Source organism: Podarcis melisellensis (assembly GCF_964234715.1).
Source record: "Podarcis melisellensis genome assembly, chromosome: 4".
NCBI lineage: Eukaryota > Metazoa > Chordata > Lepidosauria > Squamata > Lacertidae > Podarcis > Podarcis melisellensis.
In genome coordinates this window covers 5,074,340-5,094,494 of record NC_138531.1, presented here as the reverse complement: position 1 = coordinate 5,094,494, position 20,155 = coordinate 5,074,340, and the positions used below count along the sequence as shown (strand labels likewise).

The 20,155-nt window shown below is 41.9% G+C and overlaps 1 long non-coding RNA gene across 2 annotated transcripts in view; it reads right to left on the bottom strand.

Annotated features, from left to right (window-relative positions):
* LOC309367764 overlaps positions 1–20,155 on the bottom strand; it is a 34,478-nt gene that overhangs the window by 5,140 nt on the left and 9,183 nt on the right. Inside the window, exons 2-3 of one of the 2 annotated variants that reach the window (XR_014167334.1) lie at positions 5,326–5,425; positions 4,477–4,588 (exon numbers count right to left, since the gene is read on the bottom strand). This is a non-coding gene — a long non-coding RNA (uncharacterized lncRNA). Of the gene's footprint in view, positions 1–4,476; positions 4,589–5,325; positions 6,443–20,155 lie in introns of those variants that run through there. The other variant, XR_014167335.1, reaches the window with a different exon arrangement.

Genomic DNA, 20,155 nt, shown 5'->3' with positions numbered 1-20,155 from the left:
AAATTAAATGGGCTTAGATTTTCAAATGTTTCATGCCAGGCAGAGGAACCTTGGCAATGTTTTCCTCCTGAACAAGGCCCCCCCCCCGATTTATAGCAGGAAAAACAATTCTCAAAGTCATAAAAAGGGGGAATTACATACACTGCCCTTGCAGACTGAGAAAACACAATTAGGAATGGGCAAATAGTAAAATGATACCATGGGCCTTTCTTAAACTTGAGCCACAGGGTAAAAGGCCAAGAGCAAATGGTTTTGAAAACAACTGGCTGGAGAAGGGGGGGAGTGTAAACAGGGGAAGAGACTTTTTTCTTCACTTTTTATTTTGAGGCTGTAAACTGTTCCTTCCTTTTACTTTGAGGAGATTTATCCTTCTAAAAAGCTATATATGTTATGTATGAAATATGCTGGCTTAAATGTAATTATGCAAAGGATCTAGAAAGAAAGAAATGCTAAATTCTTATTTCATAGAGTCATATTGCTGTGAGACCAGAGGGGCAAAACGAGCCCAGCTCCCCTGCAAGACAGGAAAACGCCAGCGAGCACTCATGACAAATGGTTGTCAGGCCTTTGTTTAAAGACCTCCAAAAGGAGATATTTCATTGATGATGCATGAGAATATGAACCCAAGGTCTCTGACATCTGTTCAAGATAAAAATTTAAGATTAACCATTTGTTTTAGAAGGCAATAGGGCAAGGAGGGCAAGAGGTGAGCTGGTAATTAAGATTCCATGTAAGATATATTATTACTTATTTGTCATTTATATATAGCTCTTTGTCTCCCTTATAAGGACAGGAGGATATGGGTGTATCTTTTTGTGATTAGTTATAGCAATCAGCCAATAGGAAATCCAACCAGGCTGATTGAACAGAGGCAGCCCAAGGAGGAGCAAAGGGGGCTGGATTAAGGGAATATAAGTGCTGGCCAGAATGGCAGGAGGCCAGGCCAGAGCTTGGTAACCATATACCACTGAGCCTCTCATTTATTTGTCTGACAAATAAATTATTATTTTAATTTCTCTGTTGCTGCGTTGAATATTTCATTCCAGCTAAGCGTTAACCACAAGCAGGGTGCTATAGAATCAGACTCTTGCGTGTGAAGACCCCCAGACCCTCTCCAAAATAAATCACACAGGACACAGAATATTTGTTTAAGATTTTTGGCGTTAATTTAGCCACAACTTTATTGATTACAGCATGTGAATGGTTACTTAGGCATTGGTTCGGACTACCTGCACCGGCAGGAACAGGACTGGAACCTCCAGAGGTCAGTAAGGGAAAACATCCTGGGGGAGCACAGAGGCGGATTTCCGACTCCTAGTTCACCCCAGATGCTCCCAGGAACTCTAGCATGGCCCTACCCAAGAGAGGGGATCGGACCAGTGGCGTAGCGTGGGTTGTCAGCACCCGGGGCAAGGCAAGTAATTTGTGCCCCCTAACCCGTGGATTTGCGCCCCCTAACCCTAACCCCCAGATGTTGCGCCCGGTGGGGCCGGCCCCCCCTGCACCCCTCACGCTATGCCATTGGATCGGACAGAGCAAGTCGAGCCCCTGGATTCCTTTAACGGAATTCCCTAGCAGCAACAAGAAAAATGAGGGGCAGGCACAGCCAACCCATAATCCCCTCCACCAAAGAATGAACCAATGCCTAACCGCTAACCTTACCAAGTTGTGACGATTTGCTACACGGTAGGCAGAAACCAAGGGGCACCAGCCAATCAGCCAAGTGGCAAAATTCATACCAGGCCCCTGCTCCGAAAACAGACGACTCCTAGACCGGCATAGCAAGGTCAAAAACACAACTTTAAGTTATAGGGAGGGAGGGAGATCCGCTGCATGATGCGAAAGAGCAAGTACTTCACCTCGTGCAGCCCCTAAATAGCCCCTTAGTTGCCAATCAAACCCAAACCGACAGAAAATTTTCCCCAGTAACAAAGAGGCAGCCAATGAGGTGCGGAGGTCATCCAAACGGGCCCCCCAGCAGCAAGAAGGCAGTTTGGTGATCTCACCTCAACACGTGGCTCTCCATCATTTGGAGGACATGATTTAGCCTCCCCATCATACTAGGACTTTGTATGCACAGAATGCTTCTCTGCAGCCCCATAAGAGCGGGGGGGGGGGGAGGGAGGTTATGTACTGAGTAGCTAGTAACAACCAACTATCCAGGCCATTACTGCTCATTTAAGAAAGTATTTTCTGGCCATCTACGGTGATTGGGAAAATGTCAGCAAAATGAAAGCCTTACTTGATAACCTTAATTTCATTATTCAATTAAAAACAAATTATTTTAATGGTGTTTTTAATAGACTTAACATTATCTTCACATTCTGCTAAACTTTGAGCTAGGCGTTATGTGAGCAAACATTTGGCAAATTACCAATCTCATGTGCAAAATTAAGTTCTGTGTTTTTTAGAAACTGTCGCTCTCCTCCTCCACCACCCCTTTCTCAGAATTTAGTCATGAGGTGTATGTACAAATGTACTTACATTTATAGAGTACCTATATTTATGCTATATGTAATCACATAAAACCATAATGCTGTTGGCTCCTGGGGTTATTTAAGTGGTTTTTGTTTTTTATGTTAGGATTGCTAGTTGGAATGAATAGATAATGTGATCATAAAAGTAATTTTAGACAGCCAAGGAATGCATTCAAGATGACAAATACCTCTTAAATAATCCCCTTGGAGTCTTTAGCTAAAAACATGATACAGCTTTCTTTTTTCATTAATTGAGCACATAAGGAAGTGTTTTAAACGTGATTCCCACTAGGAGTTCAGTTAATCTCTGCTAAAGAACTGGATTTAAAGCATGCATTCTTAAGCAGCTTACAACTTCAGTGAATGCAACTATGCCACTATGGTATTAGTTCTGCAAAATATATGTTAATTTATAATGGGACTGCTTGTTTTATGAAACATTGGATCACAGTTTATTGTTAAAGTCAGCACTGAAAAGAAATGAAAATATGTGTTCAAAATGTATGCTATCATGTAACCCAAGCTGATTGGACAACAAGCAAAAAATTATTTTGAAACATTTTCCAAGGATTAAAATTGTAATACACCACTATCACTGTGCAAAGAAATGCTTTCAATTCTGAAAGGAGTAAAAGATTTAGACCAAAGGATGGTCAAAATATGTTTTATAACAGTTCAGATCACCCAGGGTGAAGAATTCACCTGCCCACCACGGACAGAGATGGCTTGACAAATGCTCTGGAAGGGAGATAAGGCAAGTTAGATGTAATGGGCAAATGTGTCTCATACCATACATAAATGTAGATAGAATCATGTTACGCAACTGTGGGCACAATGCACTTCAGTATGGAATGAGCAGCTTAGGATCCAGCAGATCTCCAGCTGAGGCAGGAGGTTCCTGCTGCTGCTGGGCTACCGCAGCTTAGCTCTCTGATCCTCAGGTCAGTCAAAGATATGCTGGCGCATCTCCCCTATCCAACTTAGATGAGCCCAGCAAATGCCATAAGCCCTAAAATGGGAGCAATCCAGGGTCATGGTGGTGGTCAGACTGGGGATGGGGGGTGTTGGCTGCATCCTAAGCCAATTCAGCTCACAAGACTGAATTGCATAAGTCAAGTTGGCAGAAAGGGTGCTGTAACACAAACATTATTTTAAAGGTCTGTTTTGCCTCTGCCAGACCTATGCTGATTCAGACAGCAGTAGCCCTGTTGCTGAACCAAGTTTGGATCTGGTGTAACTTTTCACTGGTTTAACTTAGACCAATTTGCTTTATGCCACTTTCTTGTGTACAGGATTTATCCACGGAACATTAGTTCATGAATTTACTGATTAAAATTGTTGTGTATTCAGTGGTTTGTGTTTGCCTGAGCTTGAATCTGGACTAAGAATTCTGAGCTCCTGTGTTCTGATTCAATACACGATGTCCAATCACAGAACATTTCAGGATTTGGGCCTCTGCCATTGGCCCTTGAAGTCTGAGTCATAATTCACAGCTTGGAAATTTAGACAGCCAATCACGGTGGGAGTGGGAGTGGCCCAGGCTTTCAGGAATGTATATAAGCAGATGCTTTGCCCCTGTTTCCCAGTTATGTAGTTCAATAAAAGTTACTGCTGTTATCGCTGTGTCTTGCCTCGTGGGAACCCACCTACACCTCAAAAATTATTACAGATTGCAGGTCTAATAGAAATATATACCATGGCTGTTCCCATGAACAACTGTGTTTGGAGAAGAATGTGAAGACCAGTAATATCCAGTGGGGTTTTTCAGCCAGAACTCGCCAGAACTCAGTTTCGGCACCTCTCAGGTGGCCTCCATTGCCATTATAAAAGAACAAGGGAGGTGTTCACGGTGAGTTCTGGCACCTCTTTTTCTAGAAAAATAAAACTGGTAATATTTATATGTCACAAAAATGAGAATCACAGAATGTATCTTGGGCCCATATTAAAAAGAAAAGAAAACAGTGCTACAAGGCTTGGATTCCCTTTGCTGGGACTGCACTTACCCATGACAAAAGCAGGGGGGCTATGGTGTGGTCTGAAGTCCCATAAAGCCACCACTTTGCCATTATGGATCTGGCCCATGCATGGACAGGAGACCTCCTGGAAATTAACTGTATGAAAAAAGTAGGATACTAATATGAGAATACTGTATAAATGTTTTATACTAAATTATTTTGTCAAAATTTTGGATTTCCAAAAACAGAAGAATATTTATTTCACCTCAGATTCAATGTCCAGAGTGCACTCTGCTGGTTGATGGTTTGCAAGGTCATGGATCTCAGATTTATCTCATAGGTCTTCAGTGTGAAAACATAGTGTGATAACAGGATTTGATACGAGCATCTCCTTCCATGTGGGGTTTCACCATAAGTGATAGGAGAGGGTGAATGAGGATTCTCCTACTGATGTGTGCAAAATTATTCAGACTTGGAAACATAACTCAAAATTATATTTGTACTTGTGCTTGTTCTTCTGCGGGAATTAGGAAGTTTTAGGAGTTTTCATTTACAAGCTACCGGTATTTGTTTTTCTCCTCTCCTTCAAATGCCCTCTCAAAACTCTTCTTTCCTACAAGGCCTTTGGCTTATCCTGTTAATCCTCATTCTCAAATATAAGCAAGCTGTAATGCATTTGTCCACATCAGTCTTGTCACTGCTGTTTTCCCCATTGTCTGTTTTAAATGGTAAGCTTTCAGGGGAGCAAGGACCCCTCTATTTTTGCCTATGAATTTTGCAATCTGCCAGTACATAGTTGGTGCTGTATAAATATGTATTTTTTTTGGGGGGGGGGGTGTTAAAAATGCAGATTAATGTGGAAATGGAGTGGATCTTCCAAACAGAGGCCTTACATTGCAACTGGGTCATAAACATCCCAATTCTTCCTGTGTGTTTTGCCAATCAGCTTCTACATCTTCTCATGAGTCCTGGATATTCTGCTGCTTGGATTAGCTAAAAGGATAGAGAAAATCCATACACAGAAACAAACAGCCGAGGCCTCAGTCAGTTGTATCAGAAGGTTATGATATAAAGTATGAATTCAATTAGGAGAGGAGTGGGGAACTTCAGGCCCACGAGGCAAATGTTGCTCTCCAGTCCTCTGTATCTTTGGAACTCTTCCTACGCAACACCCTACCACATCATCACCCCAGGATACAGCCCCTCTCCTATCTTATTTCACCTCACATGAGCATTTTTACCTGGCTGAAATGTGTCCTTGACCTTATACTTGCCTGGGTGGAGGGTAGAGAGGTGGGTGGTTGGGTGTGCACATCCCAGCCTACTGCATGTAAGAATTTGGGCACAGGGACATAATTAATTCTGATAATGATGAATGACACTTGCAGTGCTAGCTGGTGGCAGAGTGATTTGGTCTTCTGTTTTTAACATTGTCATGGAAATTACTTTCGGTTTTGCAATACACACAAAAACAGTGGGGAAAATCATTCCTACACACACACATTCTGTGAAGATGTGAGCAAGCACTTTGTACGCCTTATGAAGTTCAGTGACACACCATAAGTAAAGTAAATAACAGACAAAAGTAAGGGAAGGTGCCAACCTGAGCTCCCTGGAAGAAGCATGAAATATACATGCAATAAATAAAAACAGATTTGCCCTATGTTGCATAAATATATGTAAAGCAGCTGAGATATACAGACAACTTCAGAAAGGATGATCAGTGAAGCACACGGGGCAGGTGCTGCTTGGTAATAAGGCAAAAACATCTGTACAAGCAGGAAGGCTCAACCTAGAATCATAGAATGGCAGAGTTGGAAGGGACCATGAGGGTCATCTGGTCCAAGCCCCTCCAATGCAGGAATGTTTTGTCCAATGCTGGGCTCGAACTCACAGTCCTGATATTAAGAGTCTCAAGAATTCCTCTCTTCACAACGAAGGATAGAGAAACAAGTCTGTTCTTTTTTGTGTCACTTTATAGCAAGAGAAGATCAGAAAATATTCCTCTATGCCACATGAGTGGAAAGGATCCTAATTGCTAAAAACTGGAAAAAAAGAAACTGTGCCAATGAAAAAGGAATGGCATGAGAAACTGTTAGGGTATATTGAACTGGCTAGATTAACAGAAGCAATTAGAGATCACACTAGACAAAAGTTTCAAAAAGCATGGGGAAAATGCAGAGAATACTTCACAAAACAGTGCCCTAACATACATACCTGGACTTGTTTTGATTAATGTCTGTAGGAGACTTTGTGGATATTTAAGTTATAATTAGAAAAATCTTAAGTATTCATAAAGGAAACAGTTTATAAGTAGTAAAAAAGGAGGCCAGATACAGGATAAAGGAAGTCTTTTATTTGGTTATTTGTATTGCTGTATGTTATGCTCACTGTATGTTATGTTCACGTTTAATGAGGGTGGATTTGTGTATTAGGGGGGTGGGGGGTTTGTGTTATGTTGTAAATAAAATTCCAATAAAATTTTGTGTCACTTTCACATGTGTTCATTCATAAGTCTGTTCTGTCCTATTTCCGCATCAGTCAGAACTTTTTTTAAAAAAAATGCTCACACAAATTCACTCTGGTTTTGACCCCTGAAATGTAACATTTTAAACACCTTTTAATAGGGGCTGGGTCTTTTCTTTGCTTGCTTTTTGAGCTTAAGAACTGTGTTCCAGTTCCCACTTTAATTCAGGAAGCATAAATCAGGTTAGTTTATTTAAAAATAAAGACTATACTAAATCCTTGAGCATCCCTCACCACCAGGGGCTTGACGAAGGGCACAGTAAAATGTCAGGGAATACTAGATCCTAGTTTCATGCAATCTTGTGGGTCAGAAGTACCATTCAGACCCTCAAACCCTGCTGCATCTTTCCCCAATATTGGAAATGTAGCACCCTGCTTGTGGTTAACGCTTAGCTGGAATGAAATATTCAACGCAGCAATAGAGAAATTAAAATAATAATTTATTTGTCAGACAAATAAATGAGAGGCACAGTGGTATATGGTTACCAAGCTCTGTCCTGGGCTCCTGCCATTATGGCCAGCACTTATATTCCCTCAGCCCAGCCTCCTTGCTCCTCCTTTAGCTGCCTCTGTCCAATCAGCCTGGTTGAAATTCCCATTGGCTGTTTGCTAGAACCAATCCTAAAAGATACACCCATTTCCTATTGCCTTTTATGGGAAACAAAAAGCTATATATTCTTCTATCTATAAATGACAAATAAGTAGTCATATATCTTACATTTGTCTCAACAAGGAACCTTAATTACCAGCTCACCTCTTGCCCTCCTTGCCCTATTGCCCTCCAAAACAGATGGTTAATAGTTTTAAATTTTTATCTTAAACAGATGTCAGAGATCTTGGGTTCACATTCTCATGCATCATCAATGAAAGATCTCCTTTTTGGAGGTCTTTAAACAAAGGCCTGACAACCATATGTCAGGAGTGCTCAATGGCGTCTCCTGTCTGGCAGGGGGCTGGGCTCATTTGCCCCTCTGGTCTCCTACAGCAATATGACTCTATGAAATAAGAATTTAACATTTCTTTCTTTCTAGATCCTTTGCATAATTACATTTAAGCCAATATATTTCATACATTATCATAAATAGCTTTTTAGAAGAATAAACCTTCTCAAAGTAAAAAGGAAGGAACAGTTTACAGCCTCAAAATAAAATAGGAAAAAGCCTCTTCTTCTGTTTACACTCCCCTTCTCCAGCCAGCTGCTTTTTCCATTTGCTCTCGCCCTTTAACCTTAGGAAAATATGGCTCAAGTTTAATGGGAGGCACATGGTTTTATTTTACTATTTACCAACTCTTAATTATGTTTTTTCTCAGCTTTTTTATATTCTGTAATATGTAGGGTCAGTGTAACCTTTGCTCTCAGCCTGTAATTCCCTTTTTACGACTTTGAGAATTGTTTTCTGCTATAAATCAGGGGGCCCCCTTGTCCAGGAGGATAAACATCTTGCCAAAGTACTTAGGCAGCTGGTCTTCTGCCTGGCATAAAACATTTGAAAATCTTTAAGCTCATTTTAAAATACAGACCCTGATCAAAATATAAGCCTTGATAAAAATGCAGGCTATGATTAGATGCCTCAGAAGAAATAATTATTTTAACCACATGGGACAAAGCTGAGTTAGGGTCCTTTGGACTTTTTGCATTGTATTTTCAATGCCATTGCTGGAAATGTGAAGCTCTGATTGCTGAGAATGCCTCATCTGGAATTGGAGAAGTTATTTTCCAAGTTCAGAGAGGGAAATAAGGTGTCAGTCAATGGGACTTTTTTTAAAACAAGTCACCGATGAACAAAACCACCTCTAAGAAAATTACAAGAAAGCCAAGAAATGCAAACCAAGCTGCTTCGCCTTTTATGGCTGCTTCTGGCCACCGAGAAAGCAAGAAATGTGGGGGTAGCCTTGCATGTTCCATTCCCTAACTTGTGCCCTTGTTATTTTTCTAAACCTTTCAAATAATCTGGAAAGATGCTAGTGCCTTATATAAGAAAAACTGAAAGTATAAATTGATAATCATACCCAGAAACCTCAAAACACCAATTTAAATAATGCGAGCTGATAAATTAAAACTGGCAGATATGAAGAAAGCTGGGGCAGAGGTAACACGATGCCATTAGTTCACTGATGGCTCGCTTAATTCTGAAAACAATAAATTCACAAAAACATATGGGAAGTGCCAGAAAGAGTTACAGCCAGAAGCCTGAAATAGGACTGTAGGCCTAGATATGAACGGCAGTCAGAGGGCAATCCCATCTGAGGATGAGGAGCAGAGCAGAGTCAGCCCCAAAGAGCAGCTACCACCAGCAACAAGCCCCAGTATTAGCTGCTGTTGACTGACTCCCTTCTGTACAACTTTCTAGTGTGGGTACCTAGAAGCTATTGCCAGACTGGAGGAAGGCACTCTGTGATCCCTCTCAGGGATGACTAGGCTGATGCAGCCATATATAGCCCTTCATAAACTTGTAATCAAGCAAGTCAAGCACAACCACATCATTGTGACCTGCCAGGTGCTTGGAAACCTCTCTGATTTTGCCACCCCAAGCAGGGCAGATAAACCAGTAAGTACCCTGATGGCTAGACATGGACACACTCAGCTTAATAGGCCTCCAGTCCTGCAGGCCTGCCATAATTGGTATTTCATTTGAGCAAAGCAATTTTGGATCAGTGAGACAGCTGTAGAGAATTGCTATTTGTTCATTTCCCCTCTTGCCATTCCCAGTAAACCTTAATCAAACTCATGACTGCACCTGACCTAGCATTTTGTGTTCCCATTTAGATGTTTGTCCCAGTTTTATGTTAACTGATGGACAAACTCCAAAGGACTCTAGTCAAAAAGATCTACCACACATGAAAAGTCAGCTATGTTCATTTAAATGTTTGGATATTTGAAAACAAGGCTGTGTCAAATCTGGGTTTTGTCGACCAATTTATTTAGACACTCTTTGTAAAAAGAGCCATTGAGTTTCTTCCAGTGGTTTTCATTTGATTCAATGAAATGTGAATGGTTATTTATGGACATGCTGCTCTTTCCTTATGGGATGACACCATCCCAATTTCCCCTTGTAATGTTATGGGATCATATGCTGAATGTGATTGGATGATCCAGTGCACCTGAACATGTTTAATTAATGATGCCGTGACAGACACACAGCAATCCCAGGTCTCCCAAGGCAGCCCCATGAGAGAGAAGATTAGATGGCAAGAACAACAGAGCACAGCATGATGGGAAGTGTCATTTTTGTGGCAAGTACTGAAGTGTGGAAATGAGAAACCTGGTGCCAAACCAGCACTGACAAAGGTGCCAGGATTGGAGGAAATTGGATAAGGTGTCTGCCAAAAAGTTATTTTTCTCTGGAATGCTAGCTTTGTATTTGAAATACAAACCTATAAAATGAGAAGCCTGGTTCACATTTTCAGAAATATAAAAGGATAGCACACCAAAATTCTCTCTCACACACACAGTTTCCACTAGCAAAAAGTAATTTTATAAAATATCTTGAGAATCTTCGGCATCTGAATAGCAAAACATATGCAGTTGCAGACCTTGTGTCAGCCTTGCATCATATTTGACCTCCAGCATCTCATCAGAAATGCTTACATGGCTGGCTGCATACAGCTACGCATTCAGGTTCAAAAATTCAATTGCAGCTAATTGTGCAAGGAAGCAACTAGATGTTTTGCATCGGGGACAGAGCAGATACGTTTGTTGTTATTGCTGTTTTTCTCTATATAGTGGATGTATGTGGAGTCTAGAAACTTTTGGAGAAGATATTAACAATACAGAATATTGTTTAAATACCCTTTTAACCTGTGCTGGAAATTAGAGGTTGAATCCAAAGCCAGTTGTGCTCAGAGTAGACCCATTGAAGTTAATGAACAGGTTTAACTTAGGTTTATTCATTCCAATGGGTCTACTCTATGTAGAACTTAGTTGGATACAACGCTAGGCACATTAAAAAAAATTAGTCACCTTGCTCCATACTGGAGGCCTGGAATGTCTTTTTGGAACAGTCCACTCATTTCCATGTTTGCATGCATGCAATTCCCTAAGTGAAATGAAGCACAACTTCTTTCGTTTCTTTTCCCATTGCTTCACCATGCTGGATATGTGCTGTTAATTTTGCCTGTCTAGAGGCAGGGCTTCAACAGTCAAATAAGAGGGTTCAGCTGGAGTGCCCAGGAAGCCATGCTTTGATTTCTTCATGTCTTCGTGCCTCCTTATTCATGCCTTCTAAGACAGAAGATGTGAAGAAAGTGTAGAATCACATGGGATAGGGCACCACAAGTTGGGCATCACACACTACTCACACTATTTTCAGGGCTAAATGAGTGAATGAAAGGTGACAACCCCTGGGGGAAAAGATTGGTTTGGAAGTGTTCAAGTGATGAGTGTGACAGCTCTGTTTTCAAGTGATGAGTGTGACAGCTCTGTTTCTAGAACTGGCCCAATATATTTTGCAGTGTGAGGCAGAGCAGCCACTGATGTCTCCTCCATGCCCCGCCAATTTATTGAAGCACCTTAGGCAGAAAGTTTGACAAGTGCCTCTTCCTGGTGGTAAAAAGAACCTGAGGCAGCTACCTCACTCAGCTGGCCTTGAGGTGCTAATAAACTGTTGAGCACGTAGGTGAAGTGCTTATTCGTGTACAAGAGAGAACTGGATGGAAGGAAATTTAGATTGCTGCATATATTGGTCTCAGACCTCTCCTTTTGTTCTGTAACCAAGCACCAGCCTCTTCTTGGTCTCATTGTACAGCACACACGAGGAAAGTAAAACTGCCAGGAAAATGTTCTTATTCGAAAGGCTTATTTTAATGATTTCTCTCTTGAGACTGTGGCTCTTAGGGTTTAGAATATTGTGGTTTTAGCTCACTTACTGGCATCCCTGGTCACAGACGTCTGGTAAATCTAATGAAATACAGTTTGTTTGGAATATGTAGCTGTCAGCCAAAATACCCACTTTTTCAGGTTTAAAACTCAAGGTCATAAAGACAAAGAGATGCAAAGCTGGAAAATGTTGTTTGTGTGATAAACATTCTTTATTCCCATCCTTCCCCTAAGGCTCAAAGCAGCTTACAGTTACAATTTAGAATTTTAAATTATAATAAAAAGGAGAACCACTGGTGGGGAGAACAGCCTTAAATAAGAGCTGGAGCCAACTCAGAGGGCAGCTGGCAGTTCTGACTGACTTTGTCCTGGAAGGGAAAGTGTGGGCCCACAGCTTCCAGCAGAAGGCTGTCTTTGTAGTAAACAGCAAGCACAGAGACATTTTAAACAGTTGTGTCCTACCTCTCCCTGTGCTTGCTTTACAAATAGCTGATTTTTAAAAATGGTGCCCCCAAATTTAAAACATCTAATTTAAAACAAATATTAATTGTTTGGATGTTAAACAATTAACATCCAAACATCAGTTTGGCTTCTGTTTGGTGGCACAGTGAGTTAATAGCACAACATTAACTTTACATGGTACAAAAGTTGCGCATGCAATACCCTGCTTCTCTTGGTCCCAGAAATGCATGGAAGAGGCTTCTCTCCCCCCCCCCATCTTTTTTCCCTTTCCTCAAGGACAATTACCGTATTTAAACAGTTTGCAAGAACAGGACATGACCTCTGATGATTTACCTGCTCTTTCTCTATAGAGATTTGAGTGTAAAGGGTGGGTGTTGTAAGCAACGTCAGAGTGGACCTATGCATTATCTGGGCAAAGTGTTTTGCCAAGCACCATTTGCCAAAGTAATGTGAATGCAGGAGTGAGGATCACTTGCATGGCGAGGCCCTGTGACCACCCCGTTCCCTAAGGTGCAAATAACTAGACAACACATGGCATATTGGTTTTAGGATCAAATAAGGCCACAACTTTATTGGTTACAGATGTAAAGGTTTGGCCATAGGCATTGGGGTAAGCGATGGCGCATGTTACTCACGTCTGTCCACTGGGAGTGTATCTAAGAGTGAAGCCAGCTGGGGGGCGGGGGATGCCCTATGATCTATGTCAAATCTGGGCATCCACCGAACAGTCCCCATTGGAGGAGTGGCATGTCCCTAGCCCCTGCCCAGGCATGGGACAGGAGCCACTCCTCCCGGATCCTTTTAACAGGATACTCTTACAACCTCCCCTCCAACTAAGAGTAGGCTTACCCAATGCCTATCTAACTTACAAAGTTGAGACGATTACTATGAGGTAGGTGAAAACCCAAATGGCGGAGCCAATCTGCCAGATGGGAAAAATTCCTGCTTGGCTCCCAAATCCAGCGACTGACATAGTCCATAGCAAGGTCGTACCATCCGCAAAACTCTAATCTGAGGGAGGGTAGGTGGGAGAACCGGCATGGTGAGAGAGTGGCTGAAAGGTCCTGCAGACTGGGCATTTATCCTTGTCCTGGGCATGGTGCCAAGTACCACTACTGGTCAGTTGGCACCAATGCCCAAGGGAACGCCCCCTAAATTCCTGCTGCCATTGACCAATTCGGTGGCAGGAGGACAATCCAGCCTTAAATAGGCCAGTTCACAGGAGAGGCCCGGGCCCCACCCAGAAAGCCCCCCACAGAATTTGCAGCCTAGAAGCAGAGGTGCTAAATTCTACCTCTGTCCACTGCACATACCCCCTAGAAACTGTTTCCCCAAGGCTGTGCATTAAAGTTGTCTGAAGGATATGTACTAGAGAGCAGAGGTGCAAAGGAGAGGTTTAAGCATCTTCTCCCACCTGGCATTCTTCCCTCCAAATTGTCCCCATCCCTAACATAAGCCTTATAGGGGAAATAATTTATTATATTCAATATGCTTCCACCAAGCACAGCACATTTCACTAGGATGTGTATCTGGAGAATTATTTTTTGAAAGGTGAACAGTTATTGACTACATACTTATATCCATTCATAAATAATATATTTTTTATTCATCAAACAAACTAAAGAAACTAAGGTATCACTAAACTTATTTTTTTATGAACAACTGAACTTTACTTTAAAAATATGATTTTTTTAAAAATAGCCACAAAATACCATTTCCTCCTGTAGTGATAACCAGGTGTATACAAAGATACAGTAAGTTTTCATGAGTTTTATCTTTAACCCAATAATAAACTATACCAAACTTACCAAAGCAGATTAAGGTTTCTTCATCTTCTTGCCCTAGAGAAAGAGACATAACTCATCAGGTGTGAGCAAAAGGTGTTCATATATACATTAACATATGTTAATGTAATTTGCCATCTAGGAAAGATCAAGACCACTAGGGAAAACTCCCTGGCCACATTCTGGGCTCATCATCCACAATTACCTTTTGCCCTCACTCCTTACCACTGAATTGGAGCAAACGGCAATTCAGGTCTTCCACAGATTTCTGTTTTCTCCACTTCAGCATTAAAGAGTGGGTTTTCATGGGGAAAGTGTCGGGGGGGGGGGGCGGAGCTCAGACACGGACCTGGAAAACCCAGATCTATTGCCTAGAAATATGGAGCAAAGGTAAGCGTGGATGAGCCCTGTATCTGACATTATGTGACTATGAAAATTGTGTTCTTGTTTATTAACAGAGTGGGTTAAACCTCAGAGACTAGGACTTGCCGATCAGAAGGTCAGCGGTTCAAATCCCTGTGACGGGGTGAGCTCCCGTTGCACGGTCCCTGCTCCTGCCAACCTAGCAGTTCGAAAGCACGTCAAAGTGCAAGTAGATAAATAGGTACTGCTCCAGCGGGAAGCTAAACGGCATTTCCGTGCGCTGCTCTGGTTCGCCAGAAGCGGCTTATTCATGCTGGCCACATGGCCCGGAAGCTGTACGCCGGCTCCCTCGGCCATGAAGCGAGGTTAGTGGTGCAATCCCAGAGTCGGCCACGACTGGACCTAATGGTCAGGGGTCCCTTTACCTTTACCTTACTCCATTGTGTGGCTTCACAAAAAATGTGTCTTCAGTTTTTCTGAGAAGTCCACTCACCCTCATTGGTGGTTGGTGTTGCAGTCAGTCCCTGGACTGCACAAATAGGCCAGATCGCCTGGCTGCTGGCAGCCCTTGGATGGGCATTCCCCTGGCGGCGGGGAATTTAGGGGGCGTTCACAGGAGTCTTTAAATTGCAACCTGCTAGGCAGTCTTTCCTGTCTGTTAATTTCCCCAAAGACTGAGAAGGATTTGCTTCATATGGAAAATATTTTAAGGAGGCTTAGTTACAATATGATTCAACATCCTTTTATTATATCCACTTTGGAAGCATATAGAAAGAAAGCAGTGAATAAAATCCTACAAAGCTTTATAGGCTTGGCTTTTTGATAATACCCAAATGTAGTTCTTCAATATACTGCTCTTAATTTCATTTCATTTCAATAAGATTGCTTTCTAATTAGTGTTCTGTAAAAAAGGATTTTGAAGGCTAGGTGTCAGGGACTGGGCAAAGGAAGAATGGTGGAGACCCCCAGCCTGACCGTTCCAGAGAAGAGGAAGACAGTTCAGAATTACAGAAGGGGTTTGAGGGAGGTCACAGCTCAGAGGCAGATGAGAGGGAAAGCTGGGAAATAACGGGAGAGGAGGAGGAGAAAGAGGAAGCACCAGGAGGGCGACGGATGATGGACACAGGGTTTTTAGAAAGCATTCCAGACCCTCCCCCCTCCCCTCCCCTTCTTCGGGTAGTGATAAAGCGGGATATCAAATCCAAACTCCTCCTCCTCTTCTTCTAAATTACTGCAGATAGTGAATGAGCAGAACTTCACGTGTTCAGCTTCATGTTACACATAGCACCTGCTTTTGTGAAGAGTGGCAGTGAGTTACTAGCCCCTGCATCTGTCCCACTTCCTGCATAAAGTGATATTTGAACTGCCCTGCTGCTCATTTATCTGCAACAGATCCCCAAAATTCCAAAGTCTAATCCTCCTCACTCAAACTGAAGAAAAGATAGAATGGAATATGGCATCACTAAAGCCTTGCCCACACTAAAAGAGACAGTCACATACGGTAGCTTTCTCTGTTGAAACATAAAATCGGACAAATACTTTAGAATGAAGCTTTTAGTTCTCAGGTCAATTCAGAATAGGAGCATCTTTCAAATACCGATAACAAAAAAATGTTTTTACAGTAAGTAAGAAGCTTCAAGTTACCAACTCAAAAGTAAGAACAGTCCATGACAGTACTGTATAACAATTTGTAGCTTAGGAATGCTCAGCATTTTCCTAGCTAACATCGTATACCAGTCTCTGGATCAGTGCAGTCCCTCTTGCAAACCCATATTCCCACTCTAAGAGACATATCCTCAGTGAGCCAACACATTTGCATCATGGTGGTAGGGGTGTGTCATGGAATGGAGCAAGATAATGTGGAGGGAAACCCCATGCTCACCACACTTTTGCTCAATATATGTTAAATTCCCTTCACATTCCAAGGGATTTCCGGTAATTTGGGGCATTACCGAAATGGCGCAAAGCTCTCTTTGGTTAGACTTATTGAAAATATGGTTCTCACACTATTTTTCAAATTTTGTAAGAATTTTAGAATTTGCTATAATTGAAATTCAGTGGTGGTCTATAGGAATGTGTAGAACCTATCCACCTTCTGAGTGAGAAATGTTGATAGTCTGCCTTTCCTCAATATATTTCACTTGTGGAACTCAAAAAAATTTGATTCAAATTTCATTTCAGATGAAATTTGCTCACTATCAAGTTGGAACTTGATCAAAACTTGGGATTTCCCATTAGGTGAGGCTAACTTCAGCATTCACTTCAACTTTAGTTTTAAGGGAAGATTACCATAGCAACACTAAACTGTACTGCAATCCCTTCCCCAGAATGCAATTTTTGAAACAAAAGTATACTGCTGTTCCTCTTGATTGCACACTGTGTTGGGTAAAACTTCAAACAAATCAGATATAAAATATGTGATGTGTTTCCACAAATCACAAGAAGAGGATAATAGTGCAACTGTTTTTTTCTGTCTTAGCCATATGTACCTGAAACTAATTTGACTGCAAAAGTAATATCAACTTAGTTGGATTAGAAACCTTCAGAAAAAAAGAGTTTGGCTCATTTCAAAATAATATGTGAACAGCCATTGCTTTTTGGCCCTGGCCTTTTGCAGTTCTTCAGTTTTTTCCTTTTTCTTCCAGACTTTCTCCTATGGAACTGTCCTGCCCTCTCTTTCTTCTGGACCTCTCACTTGTCCAAGGATCTTTTTCTTTGTCCTAGGACAGGCTTCCTCAACCTGAGCCCTCCAGATGTTTTGAGACTACAATTCCCAGCATCTCTGACCACTGGTCCTGCTAGCTAGGGATCATGGGAGTTGTAGGCCAAAAACACCTGGAGGGCCGAGGTTGAGGAAGCCTTCTTGGGTGCTTTCTCTGAGCCGCCTTTCCTGTTTCTTCTATTCAGAGGCAAGTCACCATGAATGCCACCCTTGTTCTCTTATGATGGCAATGGTGCCTACCTGAGAGGTGCTGGGACTGAGTTCTGGTGAGTTCTAGCTGAGGAAAAATCCCTGAGTGTCCTACCTCTTTAGGATTAGTGCACCTCAGCCAATGGCAGATAGAAACCCTGTGCGCCTGCACTTCCCTTCTATTGTTTTGGACTAATGCTCTCATCGGATGAGAGGAGATATCATAGACATCTTCAAATAACTAAATAATTGTCACACAGAAATAGAGCAAGCTTGTTTTCTCCTGCTCCAGAGGGTAGCACCCAAACCAGTGAATTCAAGTTACAAGAAAGGAGATTCTGACCAAACATCAGGCAGAACCTTCTGTCAGTAAGAGCTGTTTGATAGCAGAACAGATTCCCACAAGAGGTGGTGCACTCTCCTTAGAGATTTTTAAGCAGAGGTAGGTTGGTTGGTTGGATGTTTTAGTTGAGATTCCTGCATTGCAGGTGGTGAGGTTAGATGACCCTTGGGTTCCCTTCCAACTCTTTAATTCTATGACTCTGCCAGCATGGTCAGTGGTCAGAGATGAAAAACAACTAAAGGGCACCAGGTTGGCTACTCCTGCTCTATGACACATGGAGAACTAAGCCAATCACTACTAATAACAATTACAACACCCCTTAGCACTTTGCAAAGTAAACGGTTCCCTCCTCCCAGAACTTGCAAGTTGCAAGCAATCATTTCCTTCCTAAAAAGTGATTTCCCATCACTTATTTTTATCAGTATTGTATCTAAAAAAGAAATTATTCCTTGATTTTCTCACTTTGGTACACAGCTTTTACCAACTGCAGACATTTCCAGGAAATGGTCTATTATCAATCAATAACACTTTTATTTTGAGTCCAGATGTCTGGTAAACCACTAAGGGCTACAATCAAATTCTTTTCTTCCTGTAGTTCGCCTTCTGTTTATATATGTCAGTGAACAGGACTATGCACCAATAGGTAATAATTTTCTCATCATAGTGATTTAAGCAATTCAAGGAAAGAGCTGGGAAAGCATGCTTCCAGATGCTATTCTGAAAATCACCATTTCACTTCTGCAATGTTTTCAAAGTACCTGGAGGCTATCATTTCTAAACTGAAGCAATAGGATGAATTGCACAAGCACATCAGTCCACCCAAGGATCTTTTTAATGCTCTGGTTCTTGGGAACATTTGATATTGGAAGCAGACTTAAGTATGGATTAGTACAGCATCATCTATGACCTGCCAGGCTGAATGGATCCTACGGTCAGGTACCTGCTTTTGTGAAGTCATGCAGAAGGTTTATCAAACCCGTGGAGAACCCATCAGCTTGCCTGCTGGGCTGTGTTTAGCTCGATGAGTCACAAGTTCTGCAGGCCTAGATGTAGATGCATTTGAGCACTGGAACCCTAGCAGGACACTTTTGGTTATAGGAAAAAAATGGGTGGGGAGGGGGGGTTCGAAAGATATTCTCCCACCTGGTACTTCTCAGGACTGGATTTTCCAGAAAAGAACAACCATTTCCTGCACTGTCTTCATGTACCACAAAATGGCAGGTTTTTGTGTCAAGTACCGTATCCCTTTTCAAAATGAGTGACACCACTACTTGCCTCATGACTTGGCGCAATTACCTATGTTGAATGTTTTTCTGTCCCTGGCTTCAGCGGCCAACGATGTAGGGCAGGACCAGGAAAGAGGGACAACATGGCTTATTTAAACTCCACCCTTCTATTATTATTTTGACCTCTTAGTTGCTTATTACAAAAAAAGCCTCTAAGCAACTTACATAAATGTTAAAAGAAAAAACGCATTAGCTATTAAACTGTGATTTCTATAAAACAACCCCAGTAACCCATAAACAAACCCAGCAGAAATAAACTTTCCCATGATAGATTTAAAATGTATTGTTACATGCTACTCTAATCCATGAGTGGCAAGAGACTTAGAGGTGCCAGTGCTTTCCCAGGGCATCATTTCCTTGGAATGATGAGAGACTGTGGGGTCTTTAGGACATATGGTTTTATTTACACACATACACAACCTAAGGATCGGATGGAGGGGCTCATGGCATTGGCACCCCAACAGATCCATTAGGTTTTTGAAGAAACCCCAAAGCAGCTATTGGATGTGAGAAACAGTCTAGGCAAGTGGAATGATGAAACACTGGTTGTTGTGCTAGAACTAAATCTGCAGGGCCTGATACTGTAAATAACATACAGCTCCTCTCCCTCCTAGCTTTTTGAACAGTAACCCCTCGGGAGCAGAGGCAAAAGCTCCCCCAGTGTCCTAAGTACTATCTTCCAGGAACATGCGCAGCAACCCTTTATAAACTGAAGCCATACAGGCCTTTCTCGAGGCACTTAAATGCATTGTGTCTCTATAAATAGGAATAACACTTGGCAAATGAGTTGGAAGAAGTATCTTAAACAAGCTGAAAGACGCATAAGGGTGAAGAGTGCTTTTGAACTGTGTTGCCTCTCTCTAGAGAAATCAGAGTGAATGACTGGGTAAGCACAATAGAACTGACTTGCAGGAGATTAAGTCACAGGGTCACTCGGTTTCATTCTATCACTCTCTCAAAGAGAATACAGGAGACACAACCCATTGATGCTCAAGAAAGAAAGAAAGTGTTTTTTTTAAGGTGAATGTTTCTCAGGTACACGAGAGCTTACCTAGTATAATGCTATGGATCTGGAAGCTCTTGGATTACATCTCACACCCACCTTCAATTCACTGGTAAAAGTTCCCCATGTGAGAATTTGCAGTCCAGCTGAAAAGGCTTCCGTACGCCTAGGGCTGTAATTAGATCATGCAGAGGAAGTGTTCTGAACACTCTGAAAGTGCTACATAGAC